Source organism: Pleurodeles waltl, chromosome 7 (genome assembly GCF_031143425.1).
Source record: "Pleurodeles waltl isolate 20211129_DDA chromosome 7, aPleWal1.hap1.20221129, whole genome shotgun sequence".
Taxonomy (NCBI): Eukaryota; Metazoa; Chordata; class Amphibia; order Caudata; family Salamandridae; genus Pleurodeles; species Pleurodeles waltl.
Window position 1 is genome coordinate 1,247,803,716 of NC_090446.1, and position 22,918 is coordinate 1,247,826,633.

Below are 22,918 nucleotides of genomic sequence, written 5' to 3' on the forward strand. Positions count from 1 at the left end.
TCTATGGTGAGAGGCAAACTTAAATACATACCCAGGCACCCCTCCAGAGCCTGGGGAACGGGGACCCTTAGTCGCACCACAGGCAGGAGCCATTCTCCTCCCAACCCTATGGAGGTGGCGTCAAGTCCGACGAAGAGGCAAGGTCGTCCCGAAAGCGCATCATCAGGGAGTGCAGGGGGCCCAGAGCAGGGAGGGTATGTAAATGGCTGGGACCCTTGCCTTGCCCTCCGACCCCGGAAGGTAAGTCATCGTCGGTGGAGTCGTCGGACCTGATCTGTGCAGGCAGAGTCCATTGGTGGAGTCCATGGAGGCAGACCATCGGCCAGAATCGTCTTCGGAGTCCATCAGCCGGAGTTGTCTTCTTCACTGCAGGTTGGTGGGGGCGCGAGAGTGGAGGAAGCAGGATATGGGGGGCTTCCTGGCGTAGGTCGTAGTTGCCGGCTCCACACCACCTGATGTGGTGGAAAGCACCAGCCACCTGGACGTTCCCAGTGGCCTAATGCATAAGGCACAGGCCGCCTAAGCTGCGATAGTGGGTTTGAGCCCCATCTGGGGTGAAGCTCCTTACTCAGTAAATCATCTATTTCATGGCTCGTTCACACTTTACCTGGTGATGGGAAGCAGGACTGCGACAAGTTTGATCAGTCTCCGGGTTTAGGGCCGTAGCTTAGAAGCTCTGTCTTCAGTGTTTGGTATTGCCATAGTTTCCTTTGCAGCCCGCGTTTCTCCGACACCGGCAAATTGGGGAGGGGGTTCAAGTGGCAACTCCCGGGGAGTGCGGTGACGAGTGAGCACGATTAACTCCCGCATCAAGGAGCTGTAGCTCAGTAGCAAGGTCTAGTGCTTCTGGTGCAGCAGGCTACCCCTCTACAGGGGTTCAAATCCAGCCAATGCCCTTAAAGTACAATTCAACATGGTTGCTAATTTTGTTTAGGAATATAAAACAAGGTATAAATTAAAAGCAAATTTTCCTTATTCTCCCTGTGCTTGCCAAGGTCTGTTTACGTTGTAGCTGTGACTCATGCAGCGCCGCGCGAGTAATGGGCACTCGTGTGAAGCTCTGAGAGTCGTCATATATTTAAAAAAAAGTGCAATTGTGGGCAAGAGTTGGGAAGGTTGTTTTTGAGTACTGCATGCTTGTGTTAGGTTGGATAATAACAGGGATAGTAAAGCATGCTGGTGGTATGGCCTTCTCCTACTGTTACCCCCTTGCATGCCATATGCTCAAGTTGGGGGTTGGGAAAGTATCCCCCCTTGAGTTGTGTTATACGCGCAGGTTGTAATAAATGGAAATGAACTGTCTCTGCAGCTAACCCCATTGCATGCCTCATGCTAGTGTATGCCTACATAGGCACAACTGGAGCACAGGGGGAGTTGGTGAGTGTTAGAAATGGGGTCTTTGGTTGGCAGTCAGGTTACCCCCTGTCCAAGCAAGGACCCTCACTCTAGTCAGGGTAAGTCACACACAATCCAAATTATCCTGTGCTCACCCTCTGGTAGCTTGGCACTGAGCAGTCAGGCCTAACCTAGAAGGCAATGTGTAAGGTATTTGTGCAATAAATCATACAATAACACAATATAGCGCCACGAAAATACACCACACAGTGTTTAGAAAAATATATAATATTTATCTGGATATCTGCAGGTCAAAACGATAAAATATTCAATAAGAAAATGTAAAGATATCACTGGAAAGTGATATAAAGTGTCTTAAGTCTTTTTAAAAGTAAATAAAGTCTCTTTCAAGCACAAAGTACCTGGTTGGAGTGAAAAATCTCCACAAAGGGCCGCAGATGAGGAGATGCGTGGAAAATGGTGTGTGCGTCGGTTTCGCCCCTTCACACACGGACTTGCGTCATTATTTTTCATGCGGGGAAGATGTTGCATCGATTTCCGGCGCGTGGATGGGTCTTCTCTTCAGGTTGCAGGGTTTTCAGATGCTCCAGGGTCTGTGCGTGGAATCCTGGGCTGTTTGACCAGCTCTGCCTCTTTCCAGTGGGCGATGCGTGGAAATTTCTCCCTCACGGCAGGCGCTGTGTCGATTTCCCCTCTGGAAGTCGGGCGGCGTTGTCCAGGCGGGCCGTGCGTCGAAGTTCCGGTTGCACCGCAGGCGCCGCGTCGATCTTTTCCTCGCGAAGTCGAGCGGCGGTGTTCCGGTTCGGCGAGCAGTGAATTTTTCACTGCGGCACAAGCTGTGCGTTGAATGTTTCGCCGCACAAGGAGTCCAGTTGCAAGAGAGAAGTCTTTTTGGTCCTGAGGGCACACATTAGGGGTGACTTATATGTAGAAAAAGGGGAGTTTTAGGCTTGGCAAGTACTTTAAAATGCCAAGTTGAAGTGACAGTGAAACTGCACACACAGGCCTTGCAATGGCAGGCCTGAGACAAGGTAAAGGGGCTACTAAAGTGGGTGGCACAACCAGTGCTGCAGGCCCACTAGTAGCATTTAATCTACAGGCCCTGGGCACATATAGTGCACTCTACTAGGGACTTATAACTAAATCAAATAGTCCAATTTGGTGTGATCCAAGGTTACCATGTTTAAAGGGAGAGAGCATATGCACTCTAGCATTGGTTAGCAGTGGTAGAGTGCGCAGAGTCTAAAAACCAGCAAAAACAGTGTCCAAAAAGTGGAGGGAGGCAGGCAAAAAGTTAGGGGTGCCCACCCTAAGGCTCTCAGGTCTAACAGTGAGTAACCCCCTGACGCAGTTAGTTTGTTATGCATGCAGGTGTTTTTTGCGTGGTACAAAGGGGGGGGTTGGTAAGTACCCGACCCGGTGCTGTAAAAAAGAAAAATATGAGTGTCTGCGCAGGTTGGCATCTGTGTGTATTTCCATAACTAATGCATCCTTCTCTTCTTTTAGAATAGATAAGGCGGTCCCACAAGTGTTTGCAACATGGCCCCTAAGCGCCCACGATCGGCACCAGCATCTGACGCCCCCGTGTCGCACACAGACTTTAGCTCCTTCAGTGATCTGTGGAGGATGGCCAAGACCCATGGCATGGATTGGGCCCTTCAGAAGCTGTTGGAAGGTCCTGAAAAAAACCCGCAGCTTGGTCCAGCCCCCCCCCCAACCAAAACGGCAGAGGAGGGCCCCGGTGCATAACAGGGACACCTCCCCGAGCCCTGGGCCTATATCCAGCATGCAGTTGAAGACTGCAGCAGGTGTCCAGGGTGAGTCCACAAGCCAGATTTCGGCACCTGGCCCCAGAAGTCAGCCCCCAAGAGGTCCGATGGGTGACACCAGTGTGGCACCTAAGGATATCTCCTACCTGCCCGGGCCCCAAACTAATGCTTCACCAGGAAGGGGCTGAGCCTCCGGAGTTACAGGTGGTTGGGCAGGTGGGTGAGGCACAAGCCTCTATCCAGACAAATTCAGCGGGTGAGCAAGCTAGTGTGGCAGCACAGGTATGGGTGCCGCCACCAGTGGTATCCTCCTCGGTCCCAACTATTCCTGTGCAGGCTGCTCTATGAACAAGTCCACTAGTTTTTTAAGTGCCACAGCACCCAGCCTGGCTCCTCCTGTGGCAGTTGCCTGGCACGTCCCTGCAGAGACCAAAGAAAAGATTTGTAGGGGTGGATATGTTGACGTCTTTGACTTAATTAACACAGGCATGGTCGAGGCAGGCATGGGGTATGCCCAGATCAGGAAAAGAAAGGGAATTCAGACCACAGAAGGTTTGGGTGGAATGGTCCTTGAAGAACTGGGTGACAGGATTTTCAATCTATGCATCAATCCTAACAATCCTAACATTCGTCCTAACATCCATCCTGACGGCGCATCGGTCAATGATGATTTAGCCCAAGATCTCTGCTCGGTGCAGTACACCACTTTTGATGAGGCCCTGGGCAAATTGCAGAAGTTAGGCAAGGGGGCCTTGATGGCCAAAGCCAACCTTGAATCAGCTTTTCGTTGCCAGTACACCCGGAAGACACATGCCATCTGGGATTCAATCAATCAATCAATCAAAGAGATTTATAGAGTGCGCTCACCTGTGAGGGTCTCAAGGAGCTATGGGGGGGCTTTAAGGGGGAGGGGTCACTGTTCGAACAACCATGTCTTGAGGTTTTTTCTGAAGAGCAGGAGGTCTTTGGTTTTGCAGAGGTTGGTTGGGAGGGAGTTCCAGGTTTTGGGGGCGAGGTATGAGAAGGTCTTGCCTCCTGTAGTGGTGCGTTGGATGCGGGGGACAGTGGCTAGTGAGAGGTCGGCAGACCGGAGGTTGCGGGTGGGTGTGTGGAAGTTCACTCTTTCGTTGAGGTAGGTTGGGCCGGTGTTGTAGATGGATTTGTGTGCGTGGATGAGGATCTTGAAAGTGATTCTCTTGTCTATGGGGAGCCAGTGAAGGGATTTGAGGTGTGGTGAGATTTGTTTGTGCGGGGGAGGTCCAGGATGCGGCGTGCGGCTGTGTTCTGGATTCTCTGGAGTTTGCGTTTGAGTTTGAGTGTGGTGCAGGCATAGAGGGTGTTACCGTAGTCTAGCCTGCTGCTGATGAGTGCGTGGGTGACTGTCTTCCTGGTCTCTGAGGTAATCCATTTGAAGGACTTTTTCAGAGTCCGGAGTGTGTGGAAGCAGGAGGAGGTTACTGCGTTGATTTGCTGTGTCATGGAGAGTGAGGGGTCCAGGGTGATGCCGAGGTTGAGGGCGTGGTTTGCGGGGGTGGGTGCGGGGTCTAGGGCGGTTGGCCACCAGGAGTCGTCCCATATGGTTTTCTTGGGGCCAAAGATGATGATTTCGGTTTTGTTGGAGTTAAGATTGAGGTGGTTTGTTGTCATCCAGGTGGCAGTGTCAAGGAGTGCAGCGTGTAGGTTGGATTTGGCGGTGGTGGGGTTGCGGGTGAGGGAGAAAATTAGTTGGGTGTCGTCTGCGTAGGAGAGGATGGTGATAACGTGTGGTCGGAGGATGTTGGTGAGGGGGGGGTCATGTAAATGTTGAAGAGGGTGGAGCTGAGGGAGGACCCTTGGGGGACTCTGCAGATGATTTTGGTAGCAGTGGAGTGGAAGGGTGGTAGGCGGACTCTTCGGGTCCGGTCGGTGAGGAAGGAGGTGAGCCAGTCTAAGGCTCTGTGACGAATTCCTGGGTTGTGGAGGCGTGTGCAGAGTGTGTGGTGGCAGACAGTGTCAAAGGCCGCAGAGAGGTCTAGGAGGATGAGTGTGACGGTCTCGTCCTTTTCGACTCTGGTTCTGATGTCGTCAGTACATGCGATGAGGGCGGTTTCCGTGCTGTGGTTCTTGCAGAACCCGGATTGGGAGGGGTCTAGTGAGTTGTTTTCCTCAAAAAAGTGGGATAGGTGGGCGTTGACTAGTTTCTCTGCAACTTTGGCGGGGAAAGGGAGGAGGGAGATTGGGCGGTACTTGGAGAGGACTTCTGTGTCGGCTTTGGGCTTTTTTAGGAGAGCAGTGGTTTCCTCGTGCTTCCAGGGATCTGGGTAGGTGGCGGTGTCGAATGAGGAGTTGATTGTGTCGCTGAGTACGGGGGCGAAGGTTGGGCTGGCTTTGTTGTAGATGCAATGAGGGCAGGGGTTGGAGGGTGATCCGGAGTGGATGGAATTTATGGCTTTTTCGGTTTCTTCGTGTGTGGTTGGGGCCCAGATGGTAAGTATGATGGGGAAGTCATGAGTAGGGTTTGCGTTGGGAGGTTAAGGGTTGTGTGTGGTGGGTGTGTGTGGTATGAAGCTGTTGTGAATGTCCAGGATTTTGTGGTGGAAGTGATTGGAGAGAGCGTCACAGAGGGGCTGTGTGTGTGTGGGGTCTATGTTGCTGGCTTTGGGTTTGATTAGCTCTTTAATGATGGTGAAGAATTCTTTGCTGTTTTGGGAGTTGTTGTCAAGGCATGTCTTGTAGTGTGCTCTTTTAGTGGTGCGTATGAGTTGGTGGTAGGTGCGAATAGAAGTTTTGAGGGTGGAGAAGTTGGTTGTAGTGGGTTCCTGTCGCCAGGCTTTCTCCGCTTGGTGGCATTTGCGCTTGGATTCTTGGAGTCCGCGGGTGAACCAGGGTGCATTCTTGATGTTGCGGGTGGCGATGTGTTTTCTGAGGGGGGCTAGTGTGTCAGTGCAGGTAGTGATCCATTTAGAGAGGTTGTGGGCTCCAGTGTTGGGGTCTTTGGTGAGGGGGGGAAGGTTAAGGGCCAGTTGGGAGTTCAGGCGTTCTGTGGGGATCTTGTCCCACAACTGCTGTAGGGCGTGGTGTATTGGTGGTGGTGTGTGGGTGGTTTGGCAAAGGAGAAGTGGACGCAGTGGTGGTCGGTCCAGTGAAGGTTGGTGGTGTGGGTGTAGGTTATGTGTTTGCTTGAGGTGAAGATTGTGTCGAGCGTGTGCCCTGTTGAGTGGGTGGGTGCTGTGACCAGTTGTTTGAGTCCGAGGTTGGTGAGGTTGTCTATGAGAGAGGTGGAGTTGTGGTCTTGAAGGTTCTCCAAGTGAAAGTTGAAATCACCGAGGAGGATGTAGTCTGTGGAGGTGAGGGCGTGCGTGCTGATGGTGTCGGCGATGGTGTCACAGAAGGCGGGGCGTGGACCTGGTGGTCTGTAGATTAGTGTACCTCTGAGGGTGGAGTTGTTGTTTATGTGGATTAGGAAGTGCATGTGTTCTGCGCTGTTGATAGTGTCTTGGCAGTTGGTGGTGACTTTAATGGTGTCATTGTGTAGGATGGCGATGCCACCTCCTGGCTTGTTGAGGCGGTCTTTGCGTTGGAGTTTGTATCCCACGAGGGTGGCAGTGGCTATGTCAGGCTCTGAGGAGTGGTTGGTCCAAGTTTCCGTGAGGAAGACGATGTCAGGTGAGTGTGATGTGATGAGATCCCACAGTTCTATGGCATGTTTGTGAAGGGAGTGGGTGTTGAGGAGTAGGCAGTTGAGGTGGTTCTGGTGGGTGTTGTTGTTGTGTTGTGCGATGGTGTTGTTGCAGGGCGTGTTCTGGTTGTGAGGTGGTGTGCGGTGCGGCTGGTTGGTGTGCGTGGGGGTAGAGAAGGTGTATGTTGCGTTGGGGATTATGGTGGTCATTACAACCCTGGCGGTCGGTGTTAAAGCGGCGGTAAGACCGCCAACAGGCCCGCGGTAAAGAAATTGCAATTACGACCCTGGTGGAAACCACCAACAAAGACAGCCACTTTAACACTCCGACCGCCACGGCGGTACAAACAAACAGCTTGGCGGTCACCGCCAACAGACAGGCGGAGGACAATGTACCGCCCACAGTCTCACAACCTACCAATCTGCCATGTTTTCCGGGGTGGATTCACCGCAGACAAAAACACGGCGGAAACAGGACTACGAAGGGAAAACGCTCACCTCTACACACCCCACAAGGAATCCAGACGCCATGGGACCCGAGCTCCAGATCCTGCCAGCCCTCATCTTCTTGCTCCTCTACCAGGAGCACGAACGCCGGCGGCGAAGACAACGGTGAGTACTGCACCTACGACACAGGGGAGGGGGGAGGGAAAAAACAGGGACACACACACACGCAACACCCCCACCCACTACAACACACACACTAATACAGCATGACACATTACAGTTACAACCCCCAAACCCCCCGGAAGAATGCAAAGACAAAAGCAAATGAGTGTAACCATTGTAATCTATTAAAATCCAGGACGCAAAAATATATATCCACTATAAACAAATATATACACCAAGAATAGTAGTCCAGGTAGTGCTCCATTGAAGTCCGTGGAACACTGGGCCCACACGGCATGGGCGAGGCCAATACTCAATCCCCGAACATGATGGAGAGAACACTGCAGGGGCATCAGATAGCAATAAAACAGGCACCTCAGGGGGAAGGGGATGGGGGGGGGCACCTCAGACGGTTGAGTGCACGATGCCAAATCCACGAGGGGGCCACATGCCCACTGTTCAATCCTGGGGAGTGCAGAGCCACAGTCTCTCAAGTCTCTACAGTGGGTGGTTTGCCCACTGTTCAATCCTGGGGAGTGGGAAGCCACAGTCTCTCAAGTCTCTCCAGTGGGTGGTTTGCCCACTGTTCAATCCTGGGGAGTGGGAAGCCACAGTCTCTCAAGTCTCTCCAGTGGGTGGTTTGCCCACTGTTCAATCCTGGGGAGTGCAAAGTCACAGTCTCTCAAGTCTCTCCAGTGGGTGGGTTGCCCACTGCCTTATCCTGGGGAGTGCAAAGCCACAGTCTCTCAAGTCTCTCCAGTGGGTGGGTTGCCCACTGCATTATCCTGGGGAGTGCAAAGCCACAGTCTCTCAAGTCTCTACAGTGGGTGGGTTGCCCACTGCTTTATCCTGGGGAGTGCAAAGCCACGGTCTCTCAGGTGGATGCCTTTCTCCACCGGTTCTGGAGGGGGCCTTGTGCCCAGAGTGCTTCATCCTGACAAGGACAGAGGTAGTGGATGGATCTCTCCACTGGATCTGGAGGGGGCTTTGTGCCCAGAGTGCTTCTGCCCAGAGTGCTTCATCCTGCCAAGGACAGAGGTAGTGGATGGATCTCTCGAATGGTTCTGGAGGGGGCCTTGTGCCCAGAGTGCTTCATCCTGCTTGTGACGGACTCAGTAGCGTCAGTGCCCTTGGCGCTCATGGGCCAGCGGTGCTTGTTGCGGCGGTGTCCTTGGCAGCAGTGCTTGTTGCGGCGGTGTCCTTGGCAGGGGTGATTGTGGCGGCGGTGCCCTGTTCAGCGGTGCTTGTGGAGGCGGTGTCCTGTTCAGCTGTGCTTGTGGCGGCGGTGTCCTGTTCAGCGGTGTTTGTGGCGGCGGTGTCCTGTTCAGCGGTGTTTGTGGTGGCAGTGTCCTGTTCAGCAGTGCTTGTGGCGGCTGGGTCCTTGGCAGTGACTCAGCTGCTGGCGGTCCTGTCTGGCCCAGCGGGGCTGGTACTGGCGGGCCTGTCTGGCCCAGCGGGGCTGGTGCTGGCGGTCCTGTCTGGCCCAGCGGGCTGGTGCTGGCGGTCCTTCATGGCCCAGCGGGGCTGGTGCTGGCGGTCCTGTCTGGCCCAGCGGGGCTGGTGCTGGCAGTCCTGTTTGGCCCAGTGGGGCTGGTGCTGGCAGTCCTGTCTGGCCCAGCAGAGCTGGTGCTGGTGGTCCTGTCCTGGGCAGCTGGGCTGGTGCTGGCAGAGGCCTCCTGGGCAGCAGGGCTGGTGCTGGCGGTGGCTTCCTGGGCAGCAGGGCTGGTGCTGGCAGTGGCCTCCTGGGCAGCAGGGCTGGTGCTGGCGGTGGCCTCCTGGGCAGCTGGGCTGGTGCTGGCAGTGGCCCCCTGGGCAGCGGGGATGATGGCGGTGGCCTCCTGGGCAGTAGGGCTGGCGATGGTGGTGGCATCCTGGGCTGGAGTCTTCCCCCTCTCCTGCCGGGCACTGGCCAACTTTTGATGCTTGACAGGTGGGGGACTGTCCGTGTTGTGGCTCTGTGCCACACTGGCTGCCCTGGTGGCCGGTGCACTCCAGATTCCGGTGACTACAGGCACCACTGGTCCCGGAGATGTTGTGGCTGAGGTGCTAGGTTGGGACCTGGACGGTCGGGCCCTAGGAGACTGACGGGGTGGGGGAGGTGAGGGAAAGAGGACAAGGTTGGACAGGAAAAGTTTCTTGGGAACACTGGGACAGGTAGCTGGAGGGGGTTTGGGAGTGGAGGAGGAGGTTGTGGTTGTAGGAGGTTTTCGTTTGGTAACTTTGGGTGAGGTGCATGCGCTGGAGGCTGTCGTGAGATGGATGGCTGTTGGGTGGGTGTGTGCCTGCGTTTGTGTATCTTGGGAGGTGGCATCACAGACACACTGGGAGAGGACAAAGGGGATGTGTGAATGGCAGTGGGGGTGGTGACTGCACGTGAGCGGTGAGTGGTGGTGTGTGTGCTGGTGATGGAAGTAGTGGCTCTAGATGTAGTGCATGCAGGTGTGAGTGTAGACGAGACTGGGAGGGAGGAGGGAGACGAGGAGGAGGGGGACACAGTGGAGGCAGTGGATGTTGGTGTGTCTGCATGTGTGTGATGCTTGCGTGTAGTGCCTGTGGGATATATGGTGCTTAGGTTTGGCAGAGCTTCCCTTGTGTCCCAAGGGGTGACTGGGGCAGGGGCTGAGGTGCCTGGGGCGAAGGTGATGCTCACCTTCCTGGGTGAGCGGGCACGGAGCAAAGGCTGAGGGGCTGCTGGGAGGGCAGTGGTGGTAGGGGGGTGGCGGCTGTACCTGTAGATGCGGGGGGCACAGATGTTGCTGCCACCACAAGGAAGCTCCCATCAGAGGATGAGTCCGTATCACTGGTGTCCGCTCCTGTCCCCACCGTGGAGCTCCCCTCGCCCTCCGTCCCACTGGTGAACTCCGAGTCCGTTGTCTCGCCCTCCAGGGCCATGTGGGATGCAGCTCCCTCCTGCTCCGGTGCCACTGCTCCTCCGCCTGATGATGCTAATGCACACAAGAACAGGGAGACCACAAAAAGGGGGGGGACAACAGAAGAAAGACATGTTGAGTGCATGCATTACCGCTACCGTTGGCGGACACAACAGATACAGAAGCCCCCTGCACTACGCCGCGCACTTGGGCTCCACTGTTCAATCCCTGGGACATGGTCTACAAGGCTATGGCCGACATCTGCACACATGGATGACACAGGAGCCTGACTAGGTGTACTTGGCACTGTACACAGGTGGGGTGGGGTGCCACAGGGTCTGCCAGAACAAGGGGACCTAACTAGCACACTCGCCCTGGCCTAGGGAAACCCACTGTCATTGGCCCCCATCCCTACCCATGCCATGTGGCACATGCACTCACTGTCGTTTCATGCACGCCTCAATCCCCCCCCCATCTTTCATCCATCCCACTCCACACAGGCATAGCCCATACAGCATGCTCCCAGTGTACTTACCTGTTTGTCTGGAGGACCGTAGAGTAGCGTGTACTGGGGGAGGACCCCATCCACGAGTTTCTCCAACTCCTCCGATGTGAAGGCAGGGGCCCTTTCCCCAGACACTCGAGCCATTGTCTCTTCCAGACCGAGGTCACAGCAGCACTTGCAGTGTAGGTCCTCTCCTGTCGAAGATCAGGTATTGAGTGATTGAACAGATAGAAAATGGCAGTCACGTCCGCGGCGGTGTGCACCGTCACCGCCGGCGTACATTGTCATTGGCTCCTGGAACCCATAGGGTCCAATGTTAACCAATGCAGAATTGCACTGCGGTCTTCGACCTCCTACCGCGATGGTGTACAACGCCAGTGCAGTTACCTCAAATCGCATTGTTCCATTTTACAGGCCAGACAGCTGCCATTTCAGGGGCCCACATGGCTTAATTTTTAACTGCGTCACACATACCTAGGCCTTGCCTCAACACTCATACAGGCCAAATTTTGGATTATGATTTGTGTTCTGTGTCAGCTGTAGGTACGTATCTCTGAGTTGGTTGACTCTGTGCTCGCTGTTGTCCTTCATAGGCACCGTCCGCTGGGACATGTGAGGAGATGGGGGCATCCTCCGGTGTACAGACCCCTGGTGGACCTGTCGACAATGGAGGAAAGACATGTGATCATCACCTACAGGCTTGATCGTGCCACAATCCTGGAACTGTGTGCCCAGCTGGAGCTAGACCTGATGTCAGCTATCCGCCATCCCACAGGAATCCCCCCTCAATTGCAGGTGCTGCCAGTACTCCATTGCCTTGCAAGTGGGTCATTTCAAACAACAGTGGCCATAGCATCAGGGATGTCCCAGCCTATGTTTTCCAATGTGTTGTCCAGAGTGTTGTCTGCCCTGCTGATACACATGCAGAGCTACATCGTTTTCCCTCAGGTGGAGGATTTGCCTTCAGTGAAAGGTGACTTCTATGCCCTGGGACATATCCACAACATCATAGGTGCCATTGAGGGGACACATGTGGCTTTGGTAACCCCCCGCAGGAGTGAACAGGTGTACATAAACCGGAAGAGTTATCATTCCATGAATGTGCAGATGGTGTGTATGGCAGACCAGTACATCTCCCATGTTAATGCCAAAGTCCCTGGCTCAGTGCATGACGCTTACATCCTGCGGAATAGCAGCATTCCTTATGTGATGGGGCAACTGCAGAGGCACCGTGTGTGGCTATTAGGTGAGCACCTGGAAGTAAGTCAGTGGGAATGGTTGTCTGGGTCTGGGGATAGCTCTGCAGGTTAGTGTGTGTCTAACAGTTGTCCCTCGCCATTTGCAGGTGACTCTGGTTACACCAACCTGTCATGGCCTCTGACCCCAGTGAGGAATCCCAGGACAAGGACAGAGGAGCGCTACAATGAGGCCCATGGGCGAACTCGGCGGATTATAGAGCGGACCGTCGGCCTCCTGAAGGCCATGTTCAGGTGCCTCCTATTCTACTCACCAAAGAAGGTGTGCCAGATCATCATGGCCGGCTGTATGGTTCACAACTTAGCTTTGCGACAACAGGTGTCTTTTCTGCAGGAGGATGGTCCAGATGGCGGTGTTGTTGCAGCTCTGGAGCCTGTGGACAGTGAAGACGAGGAAGCAGAAGAACAGGACATCGACAACAGGAACTTGGTGATCCTGCAATATTTCCAGTTAGACACAGGTAAGAATACAAACCTGCCTACTACATGTACTTTAACACTACTACCTCTCTACTGTCTGTCGTTTTCACCCAGTGTATGGTCACTGAGTTGTCACTTTCCCTTACGATTTCACAGATGTGGGTCCCACTGTGTGACATCTCATGGACTAGAGCTGTGTGACATAGGTATGTTGACATTACATTTGAAAGAGCATTTTGACACTGTAATTGCTAATACACTATTTCGAAATCACAGACTGACTCCAGATTGTTTTGTGCTTCAAGGGTGTTTATTTAAGTGCTCAATATTGGAGGGGGCTGTAAAATGGTGAGGGGTGATGGTGGAGGAATGTCCATGGCAGAGTCCAGTCTATTAGTCTCACAGGTGCATTGCCCAAATGGGCATAGGAAGTGGAGCTGGGGCAGTGTGAGGATGGACAGGGTGACAAAGTGGGACAGAAGGATGACATTCAGGGTGGTCTCATTTCTTGGCGGGGGTCTTGGCATCGTTTTCTGTCTTTGTCCTGGATCTCAGGGACCGTTTGCGGGGTGGTTCACCCTCTGCAGGGGGTGGGGTGCTGGTGTGGTGGTCCTGTGCCGGTACCTCCTGTCCACTAGCACCGGCAGAGGTGGTGGGCAGTTCATCGTCCATGCTAGTGTCAGGGGCCCCTTGTTGTGCCACAGTGTCCCTCCTGGTGTTGAGGACTTCCTTCAGCACCCCTACGATGGTGCCCAGGGTGGAATTGATGGATCTGAGTTCCTCCCTGAAGCCCAAATACTGTTCCTCCTGCAGGCGCTGGGTCTCATTAAACTTGGCCAGTACCGTTGCCATCGTCTCCTGGGCATGGTGGTAGGCTCCCATGATGTTGGAGAGGGCCGCATGGAGAGTGGGTTCCCTTGGCCTGTCCTCCCCCTGTCGCACAGCAGCCCTACAAGTTCCCCTGTGTTCCTGGGCGTCTGTCCCCTGGACCGTGTGCCCACTGCCACTGCACCCAGGTCCCTTTTGTTGTTGGGGTGGTGGGTTAGCCTGGGTTTCCTGTAGTGGTGGACACACTGCTGATTGACGTGTCCTGGGGACAGAGGTATGGGCCCGCTGGGTGGGTGCTGTGCTGGTGTTTCCAGAGGGGGGAAGCTCTGTGGTGGCCTGTGACTGTGTCAGGGGAGCCGACTGTCCAGAGGTCCCCGATGGGCCGGGGTGGTCATCTAGATCCAGTTGGACAGAGCTGCTGTCATCACTGTGGGCCTCTTCTGTTGGTGGTGTGGACATGTGTGGACCCTCCTGTCCGGTGATGTTGGATAGGGGTCCTGCAGGGGTATAAAAGGATGTTTGTTACATCTGTGTGTGCCATGGTGTGCAATGGGTGGGTTGCTGTGTACCCCAGTGCTTGCATTCCTGTGTGGGTCTTTGTGTGATGGTGGTTTAGGGGTGTGTATGGGTATGTGCAGTGGCCATGCTTTGGTGATGGGTGTCCATGCTTTGTTGTTGCATTTAGGGCTTGGTGTTAGGATGTGTGGTTTGTGATGTTGGGACATTTGTGAGGAGTTGGAGTGATGGGGGTGGGGGTGAGGGTGGGGGTATGTGATAGTATGAAAGTAGGGTGGTGGATGCAATAGTTAAGATTTGACTAACCAGAGTCCATTCTTCCATCTACTCCTGCGAGGCCCTCAGGACGCAGAATTGCCAAGATCTGCTCCTCCCATGTTGTTAGTTGTCGGGGAGGGGGTCCGCCGCCAGTCCGCTGGACCGCAAGGTAGTGTCTTGAGACCATGGAACGCACCTTCCCCCGTAGGTCGTTCCACCTCTTCCTGATGTCATCCCTATTTCTTGGGTGCTGTCCCACTGCATTGACCCTGTCCACTATTCTTCGCCATTGCTCCATCTTTCTAGTTATGGAGGTGTGCTGCACCTGTGATCCGAATAGCTGTTGCTCTACCCGGACGATTTCCTCCACCATGACCCTGAGCTCCTCCTTAGGGAACCTGGGGTGTCTTTGCCGTGCCATGGGATGGTGTGGGTGATATGTGGGGCGGTGTGTGTAGTGATAAGTGGGGTGATATGTAGTGGTGTGTTGTGTGAGGTGCGTGGAAGTTATGTGGGTGATGGTATTGTGTGCCTGTGGATGCTTGGTAGTTGTTTGTAGTGTCTCTCTCTGGCCTTCTCTCTGTAATTTTGTCGTAGGGGTTTGTGGGTGATGTGGGTGTGTGTTTTATCTTGTAATGGGTGTGTGGGAGTGGTGTGTGTATGTGTATCAGGTGTGTGTATTTGGAATTGTCCAATGAGGTAGTGTTTTGTAAATGTGTGTGTATTTTGAGCGCGGTGGTGTGTACCGCCAATGGAATACCGCGGTTGAAAGACTGCCGCGTGGATTCGTGTGTCGTGAAAGTGTGGGCGTATTTCTGTTGGCGTGACGGTGGAGGTTTTGTGTTCGCCAGTTTATCACTGACCTTTGGTGTGGCGGACTTCTGTGGGTGTCTGAATATTGGTGGATTCCGAGCAGTGGGTCATAATGACCGTGGCGGAATTCCGCTGCCGCCGCTGTGTGTTGGCGGTATTCTGCACGGCGGTAAGCGGCTTTTACCGCCAATGTTGTAATGAGGGCCTATGTGTTTGTTGGGGGGGGGGTCGCTGTGGTTGGTGTGGGGTGTGGGAGATGTGGAGCAGGAGAAGTGGCAGGAGTAGCAGGTGAAGGGGCCATGTGTTTGTGTGGGGTTGGAGAGGGTGCAGGTGCGGCGGGGGCATGGGTTGAGGGAGTGGAGGGCGAGAGGGGAGTAGGGTTGTTTGGGGATTTTGGCTGTGGGGGTCGTCCGAGTGAGGGGCTCGAACTGCTTTCCGGGCTGTGGTAGGGGGGTCCGGAGCACTAGGGCAGGCTGGTGGAGCCAAGTGGACTCCCGGCCAAAGCACATTCACATTTGAGGGACAGTATTTTCTGGATCTTTGCATGCCTATATCCCATGGGATATCTCCATTGCATGCTCGGTCTTCGAGTCATTCAGCAGGTTTCTAGAATGGGCAGTCAAGACGTGGCAGCCACAGATGGGGTAGTGCACTACCTGGATGATTTTCTGTTCATGTGACCCACGTTGTGGGAAGACACTGCTGGGCTTCCAAGAGTTGGCCAGGGCACTAGGGGTACCATTGGCAGCTGACAAGATGGAGAGCCCCTCTACGCGGATAACATTTCAGGGCATTGAAATTGATTCAGAGGCAGCCATGTGCAGGCTCCTGACAGATAAGGTCATGGCTTTCAAATCCTCCATTGAGTACTGTCTAGCAAGAAGGAAGGTCACCTTGCACCAGTTGCAAATGTTAGTTGGGCAGTTGAATTTTGCATTGTGGGTGATTCCTATGGGGAGGGCATTTTCAAAGTATACTGTTAGGGCAATGGCAGGCCTTCTGGTAAGCATCACCCCACCAGATTGTCCTTTGAAGTCAGGGAGGACCTGAGAACCTGGGATGGCTTTCTGGATAACTTTAATTGCACCCTCCTTTGGCAACAGCAGTCACGATCTAGCACTGAACTGGGCCTGTTCACAAACGCAGCAGGCAGCATTGGTTTCAGGGTAATCTTTGGCAAAAAGATGGTGCATGCAGTACTTGCCAGAAGAATGGAGGGCCTCTGGGCTCACACAAAACATTACTTTCCTATTGTGGTAGCGCTGCAGATCTGGAGAGACACTGTGGCCAACAGTAGGATAGTGTTTTGGTCAGACAGCATGTCGACAGTCATGATAATAAATAATCAGAGAGCAAATTGTCCATTCGTGTTACGCTTGCTTAAGGCTCTGGTCCGCAGTTGCTTGTCACATAACATGTTCTTCTTAGCCAAGCATGTCTCGGGGTTAATAACGCAGTGGCTGATGCTCTGTCTCGTTCAAAGTTGGTCCAGAGCACTGTGGCTGCAAGCGGACGAGACAATGTCAGTCTTCCCTATGGAGTTATGGAAGTTTGGTGCCCCATCGCCTCCGACTTGATCACAGCATCCTTGGCGCCCAAAACTAAACGTACATATGAGTCTGCTTGGCAAATATATGGTGCCTCCTTTGATTCCCTAGTAATGGCGGAGCACTTTCACCCCGAGGGAGTCTTGAAGTTCCTGCTGAAGCAAAGGGAGGGTGATAAGTCACTGCATCTAGAACGGAGGCAGCTTTCGGCAATGGCCTTCTTTGCTGGATTGAAAGGGGTATCGGACCCGACAAAAGATCCATGGGTGAAGAGGGCTATTATGGTTTGGGAATGTATGACTCCCCCTAAGGAGGTCGCCAGGAGGCCTATCAACACAGTGAGCCTGACACAAATGGTGATGGTCCTGGTATGGGTGTGCAGATCCCCCTACAAACTTAGGGGGTCATTCTGACCCCCGCGGGTGGCGGAAGCCGCCCACCTGGCGGGAACCGCCAGAAGACCGTACCGCGGTCAAAAGACCGCGGCGGTCATTCTGACTTTCCCGCTGGGCTGGCGGGCGACCCAGCAACGAGGATGCCGGCTCCGAATGGAGCCGGCGGAGTTGCTGGTGTGCGACGGGTGCAGTTGCACCCGTCGCGATTTTCAGTGTCTGCCAAGCAGACACTGAAAATCTTAATGGGGCCCTGTTTGGGGGCCCCACGACACCCGTTCCCACCATCCTGTTTCTGGCGGTGAAAACCGCCAGAAACAGGATGGCGGGAAGGGGGTCGGAATCCCCATGGCGGCGCTGCTTGCAGCGGCGCCGTGGAGGATTCCCTGGGGCAGCGGGAAGCCGGCGGGAAACTGCCGGCTTCCCTTTTCTGACCGCGGCTTTACCGCCGCGGTCAGAATGCCCCCGGAAGCACCGCCAGCCTGTTGGCGGTGCTTCCGCGGTCGTTGATGGACCGCCAGGGTCAGAATGACCCCCTTAGTGTCTTCCACTTTGCCTAATCTCTAGCCTTTTTCTCGGCATTCAAGATCTCAGAACTAGTAGCATCCTCCAAGGCTGGCCGGATTCAGGGATCGAGCCGTACGACATCATCATCACTGATAGTTCTCTGCGCATGAAGGTTCAGAGATCTAAGACGGACCCACGGAGGAAGAGTATGTGGGTGTGTCTAGGTTCAGCCTCAGGGACCACCTACTGCCCGATGACGTTAGTGGGGCAGTTCCTCTGGGTGCAACTGTGTGGGGGGGGTTGCTACAAGTTGCTGATACACGAGGAAGAATCCCAACTCACCTGCTACAAATTTACCAGTTTAGTATGTAAGCGTGCCCTGGCAATTATGGGCGAGGAGGAGTCTGTGTTTATTTCACATTCCTTTCACATTGGCACAGCCACTGCAGCGGCAGCTTTGGGCCTATCCTGGGATACCATCAGTAGGATTGATAGGTGGAAATCGAAATGCTATGAATGCTCTGTGCGCCCTCATTTGGTTTTTTGACACAAAAGCGGCGCAAACTTACAAAATACAATCGCATTTTTTAAGTTTGCACTGCTTTTGCTTCAAAAAATGATGCTATGCAGCGCAAAAAAGTATAAATCAGGGCCTTTGTTTTCTAAAAGTGATTAGACTCCATCCATTGCTTACCATTTGTTGGCTTCATTGCCACTCTTATTTGCTGCTTCCTACTTGACCACCTTGTGCGAGTTTCACTTTCTTTTCTGTAATATGGAGAATGGGTCAGTTATTGATAGCTTCAGTTTGATTAGTGTCCTTCTGCTGCTCATGCTGTGGTTGAGGTACTCATTTTTGTTCTTCTTCCCCATCATTGTTCATGTTGCCTTTTCCCTGTTGCTTCTTCCGTCCCACCCTCATTATTTATATTTGTTATTCCCTTCTTCGACCATTGTCCATATTGCTTCTTTCCCCATCCCTCATTGTCCGTGTTGCTTTTTATCCTTTTACCACTCTTGACCATGTTTTTTCTTACTTCCCACCTTCTGCCCTCTTGTATCTGTGTTGGTTCCCGGCCCGTATAACAAAAAATATAGCACTTTAATGCAGTCATCGCTGGCCACACCATAAAGTCCATATTGCATCTTCCCTCTCACGCCTCAACCTACCATTGTCTGTGTTGCTTCTCACTTTCCACCTCGCAGTCTCCCGTTGTTCTTGTTTTTCTTCCCTCCCACCTCCTACTCTCCTGTTGCCTATTTTGCTTCTTCTCGCCCACTCTCCCAATTCTGTCTTGCCCCCCCCCACCCACCATCAGAAAAAATTACTGATGCACCCAATGCTGGCTTTGTAATAGCACTTTTTTTTTAACCTTCCTGGGATCACTGACAGAATATCGAAACCACATTTATAGTGCTGCTCACATGTTCGGAAGATGGATACCAGCTGATTGAGCTCTCACATATATTACTGATGGGGGTGCACTTGGGCATTTTTCATGGTTGCGGGAAGCAGCTCTGGGGTTGGGGACTCCAGCAGTGAGTTTGTTTCAAAATTTTGAGCTCCTGTCTTTATGTCTTCTATTTTCATTGCTTTAACTCATAGCAGGCTGTGGCCGGTTATTACCGCCTTTTCACCCTGACAGGAATGTGAGCACTTTGCTCACTCTTTGCAGGGTTGCTCCTTCATTAAAGTGCATATCTCTTTTCTGCCTGCTCTAATAATGGCCAAATCTCCTGAACAGCATTCCTTTCTCCTCCTGAGGATTTTTACCACCCCTTACCTTTATTATTTCATCTCTCTGAATTAAATCAGTTGGGTTATCTCATATGAACCAGCCTTTGTATCATCTCCTCCACTGTCATTGACTTGCTTTATGCAGTTTTGGTCCATTAGTCCATACTTTGGCAGAGAATTTCTCTTTGTTCCACCTCATTGATTGTTGTGCTTCTTTTCATACCTCCTACTATACCTCCAATATGGCAGAGAGAGGCAGTCCTCGTTTGAAGAAAGGTTCTCTCCCCAACATTACAGACAAGGAGAATCCTATTGGTGGTAACAAAAGGTTTGAGAAAGACCCAGCTTCTCCCAGGAATCTCCCCTCTGAATTACTATGGAGGACTTAATAGACACAACTCAAAATGGTAAAACTCTTCATGATGGAAACCAATACCACCCTCTAAAGGCTAGAAGACAAATGGTCTTCTCTTGAGTCTAGGGTTTCAGATATAGAATTTATTTTCACAGAGACTTGGGATGTAACTTCAAAAGTTGACACTATTGCCAGGGAGATCGCTGCCCTTAAAAGACAAACTGAAGATTTTGAAAATTGAAATTTGGTGCAACAATCTTTGTGTTTATGGTGTTTCGAAGAGAGCCAAAGGTGGTGATATAACACCTTTCTACACATGAATTTACCCAAAATTGTGAGTCTCATCAGCAGTGCTCCCCTTAATGTTCAGAGAGCTCATTGTCTTGGATCCAAACTCTCCAGCTCAAACTTCACTTTCAAACCTAGAGGAACTATCATCCTTTTTCTCCAGTATACAGATTTAATGGAAGTACTTTCCAACTCCAAGCAAAGGAAACAGATGATTTGGTCTGGACATAAGATCTTCCTTTCACAGGATGTTTCAGCTGCTTGATTCGAGCAGGTCCTCGTGCCAGCTCCATCATGACAGTCTCCTGTCCAGCTTGCCCACCTGCCACCCTCTGCTGCCTGGTTTCTTCTCGTTTGTCTGCTCCTTTTTTACTCTGTTCTGCTTGTTTGTCTACTCTGTTTTTACTCTTTTCTACTCCTTTTTTGCCCTGCTTGCCTTTTCTGCTTCTTCTCCTCTCTTACCATTTTCTATCCCCCACCATTTCCCGCCACCCAGCGCCCGACTCTCCCCCCCAGGACCTACTTAATGGAGGCCTCAGCACAGCCATGCCACTGGGGCGCTGATGGTGCACTAAATCCAAGCCCATCTATGCCCAGCCATGACTGGATCACACCAGTGCCAGGAACCCTGCCCCTCTAGCCACCCACTGCTACTCCACTGAGGAGCTCAGAGCCATGAATCCTGGGCACCACAACAACTGCTGCACTACATCTCCTTGTGATACCAAAGGAACCTTCAACTGCCAAAACACCCACTTCTCCTGTAGCACCAAGCTGGCAGCCCACATAGGATCCTGCGCTACACCCACCCAGAAGGCCACCATCAACCCACAACCTCTCTGATGTATCCTGCTCAAAGCCCAATCCCTCTGCAAACATGCCACGTAAATCTGAGACACTAGCGCCTCCCTTTCACCAGACATAGCCTTCATCACTGAAACCTGGCTAAACCCCTCCTTGAACCCCAACATCGCCACCAAAACACCAGACGGCTACAAAATCATACACCAAGACCGCATCAACAAACACAGAAGGTGTATCGCCATCATATACAAGAACACCATTTGATGCATTACACCAATGATGACACCTCACCCCTCATGGAACACCTCAATTTTCAACTGCAAACTGATGCCAAAATTACCTTAATAGGCACCCTCATATACAGAACCCAAAACCATGACCAGCCTTCTGCAATGCCATCCCCAATATCACTGCACCACTAGCCATTGACGCCAACCACTACATTTTACTTGGCGACCTCAATTTCCTCATCGATGACACAAACGACACCAACTCCACCACCCTCCTGAAGAACTTGAGCAATGTACAACTTATCCAACTAGTCAACGTACCCACACAAAAGGCCGGACAGACTCTCCGCCCCCTCTTCACTTCCAGCGACAGAGTCAGATTCAGCCACCTCACAGAACTCTCCTGGGCCTACCACAGCATCATCCACTTCAAAATCCCTGATGCCCAACACACCACCACCAAGAACCACAGAGCTGACTACCGCAACTGAAGCAGAGTTACTGAATCAAAGTGGACACAGGCCCTCAACTCATCCAAACCCACAGCTTCATTCAACCTCAACCAGGCATCATCTCAGCATACAACAGCACAAAAAACTTTTCAAAATAGTCAAAGAATATTAAAACAGCAGCCACAGAGAACATCATCCACCCCTCCCAAGACTCTGCAACATCCTCTGACACTACTGCCACAGCAAGATCGCCAACTACTTTGACCCCCAACCCACGATCTCCAATCTCACCATCAGCACTATTTTCATGTGGGCACCGCTCATCACTCAATCCACTTCAGCCATCATGTCATCCATTCATCAGTAGTTTTTCAAGACAAATGGAAACATGACAAAATCAGACTTCTCCTGATAAAACCCTACGCTGACACCAACAAACTCAAGAATTACTAACCCATTTCTCTACTCTCCGGCAAAAGTACTTGAGAAAGTCATCAATCAGCAGCACACCAGGTGCCTGGAAGAAAGCAACCTACTAAACACCTCTCAATCAGGTTTTTGTTCCAAAAACAGCACAGAGGCCACAGTCATCACTACTACTGATGACATCAGAGCACTTGACTGCGGGGAGACAGTCACCCTGCTCCATCTCGACCTATCAGCCAAGTTCAACACTGTCTCCCACCACACCCTCATCAACAGACTCCACTGCATCGGAATACACCCTCAAATGGATCGCCTCCTTCCTGACAAGACATACTCAGAGCATCCAACTACCCTCTTTCACCTCCACACCCAAAAACATAATTTTCTGCGAACTCCCAAGGATCATCCCTCAGCCCCACTTTGTTCAATACCTACTTGACCCCCCTGGCTAACATCCTTAGATACGGGGGACTCAACATCATCTCCTATGGAGACCATACTCAACCGATCTTCTTTCTTACTAAAGACCCCTCCACCACCAGAACCAACTTACACAATGCCATGACCACCATAGCCAACTGGATGAAAACTATCTGCCTGAAGCTCAACTCTGACAAGACGGAAGTCCTAATCTTCAGGACAAACACCTCCATATGGGACCATAGCCAGTAGCCAGCCAAACTTGGACCCACTCCCACGCCTACAGACCATGCTTGCAGTCTTGGCATCATCCCCAACAGGGAGCTGGCCGTGAAATGGCAGATCAACTCAGTCACCTCCTCCCGCTTCCACATCCTCCACATGCTCTGCAGAATATTCAGATGGATCCCAGCCAACACCAGGAAAACTGTCAACCAGGCACTCATCAACAGCTGCCTTGACTACAGTAATGCTGTCTATGCAAGCATATCCTCCCAGATACTAAAGAGACTCCAGACAATACAGAACACCACTGCCAGGGTCATCCTGGGCCTTCCCAGGTGCACCCACATCACCCCCACCTCAGAAACCTCCATTGGCTCCCTGTCCACAAGAGATATCATTTCAAGCTCCTCACGCACACCTACAAAGCCCTATACTTCAAGGACTGGACTACATCAATCACCATCTACATTTCCATCAACCCACCAGACGCCTGCGCTCTTCCTCTCTGTCCCTTGCAAACACACCCAGAATCTGACTCAGCGGCAGCCTCTCTTTTTTCTACATCGCCACTAAGGCCTGTTTCGATCTACCCCACCCCCTCCTAACTGCACCCAGACTGACAGACTTCAGGAAGAGACTCAAGATCTGGCTCTTCGACACAGACATTGCACACCAG

General features: G+C 52.5%; 1 long non-coding RNA gene across 1 annotated transcript in view; it reads left to right on the forward strand.

Annotated features, from left to right (window-relative positions):
• Positions 1–211: 211 nt before the first annotated feature.
• Positions 212–22,918, forward strand: part of LOC138247378 (uncharacterized) — a 269,559-nt gene continuing 246,852 nt past the window's right edge. Inside the window, exon 1 of the long non-coding RNA XR_011194476.1 lies at positions 212–372. This is a non-coding gene — a long non-coding RNA (uncharacterized lncRNA). The remainder of the gene's footprint in view (positions 373–22,918) is intronic.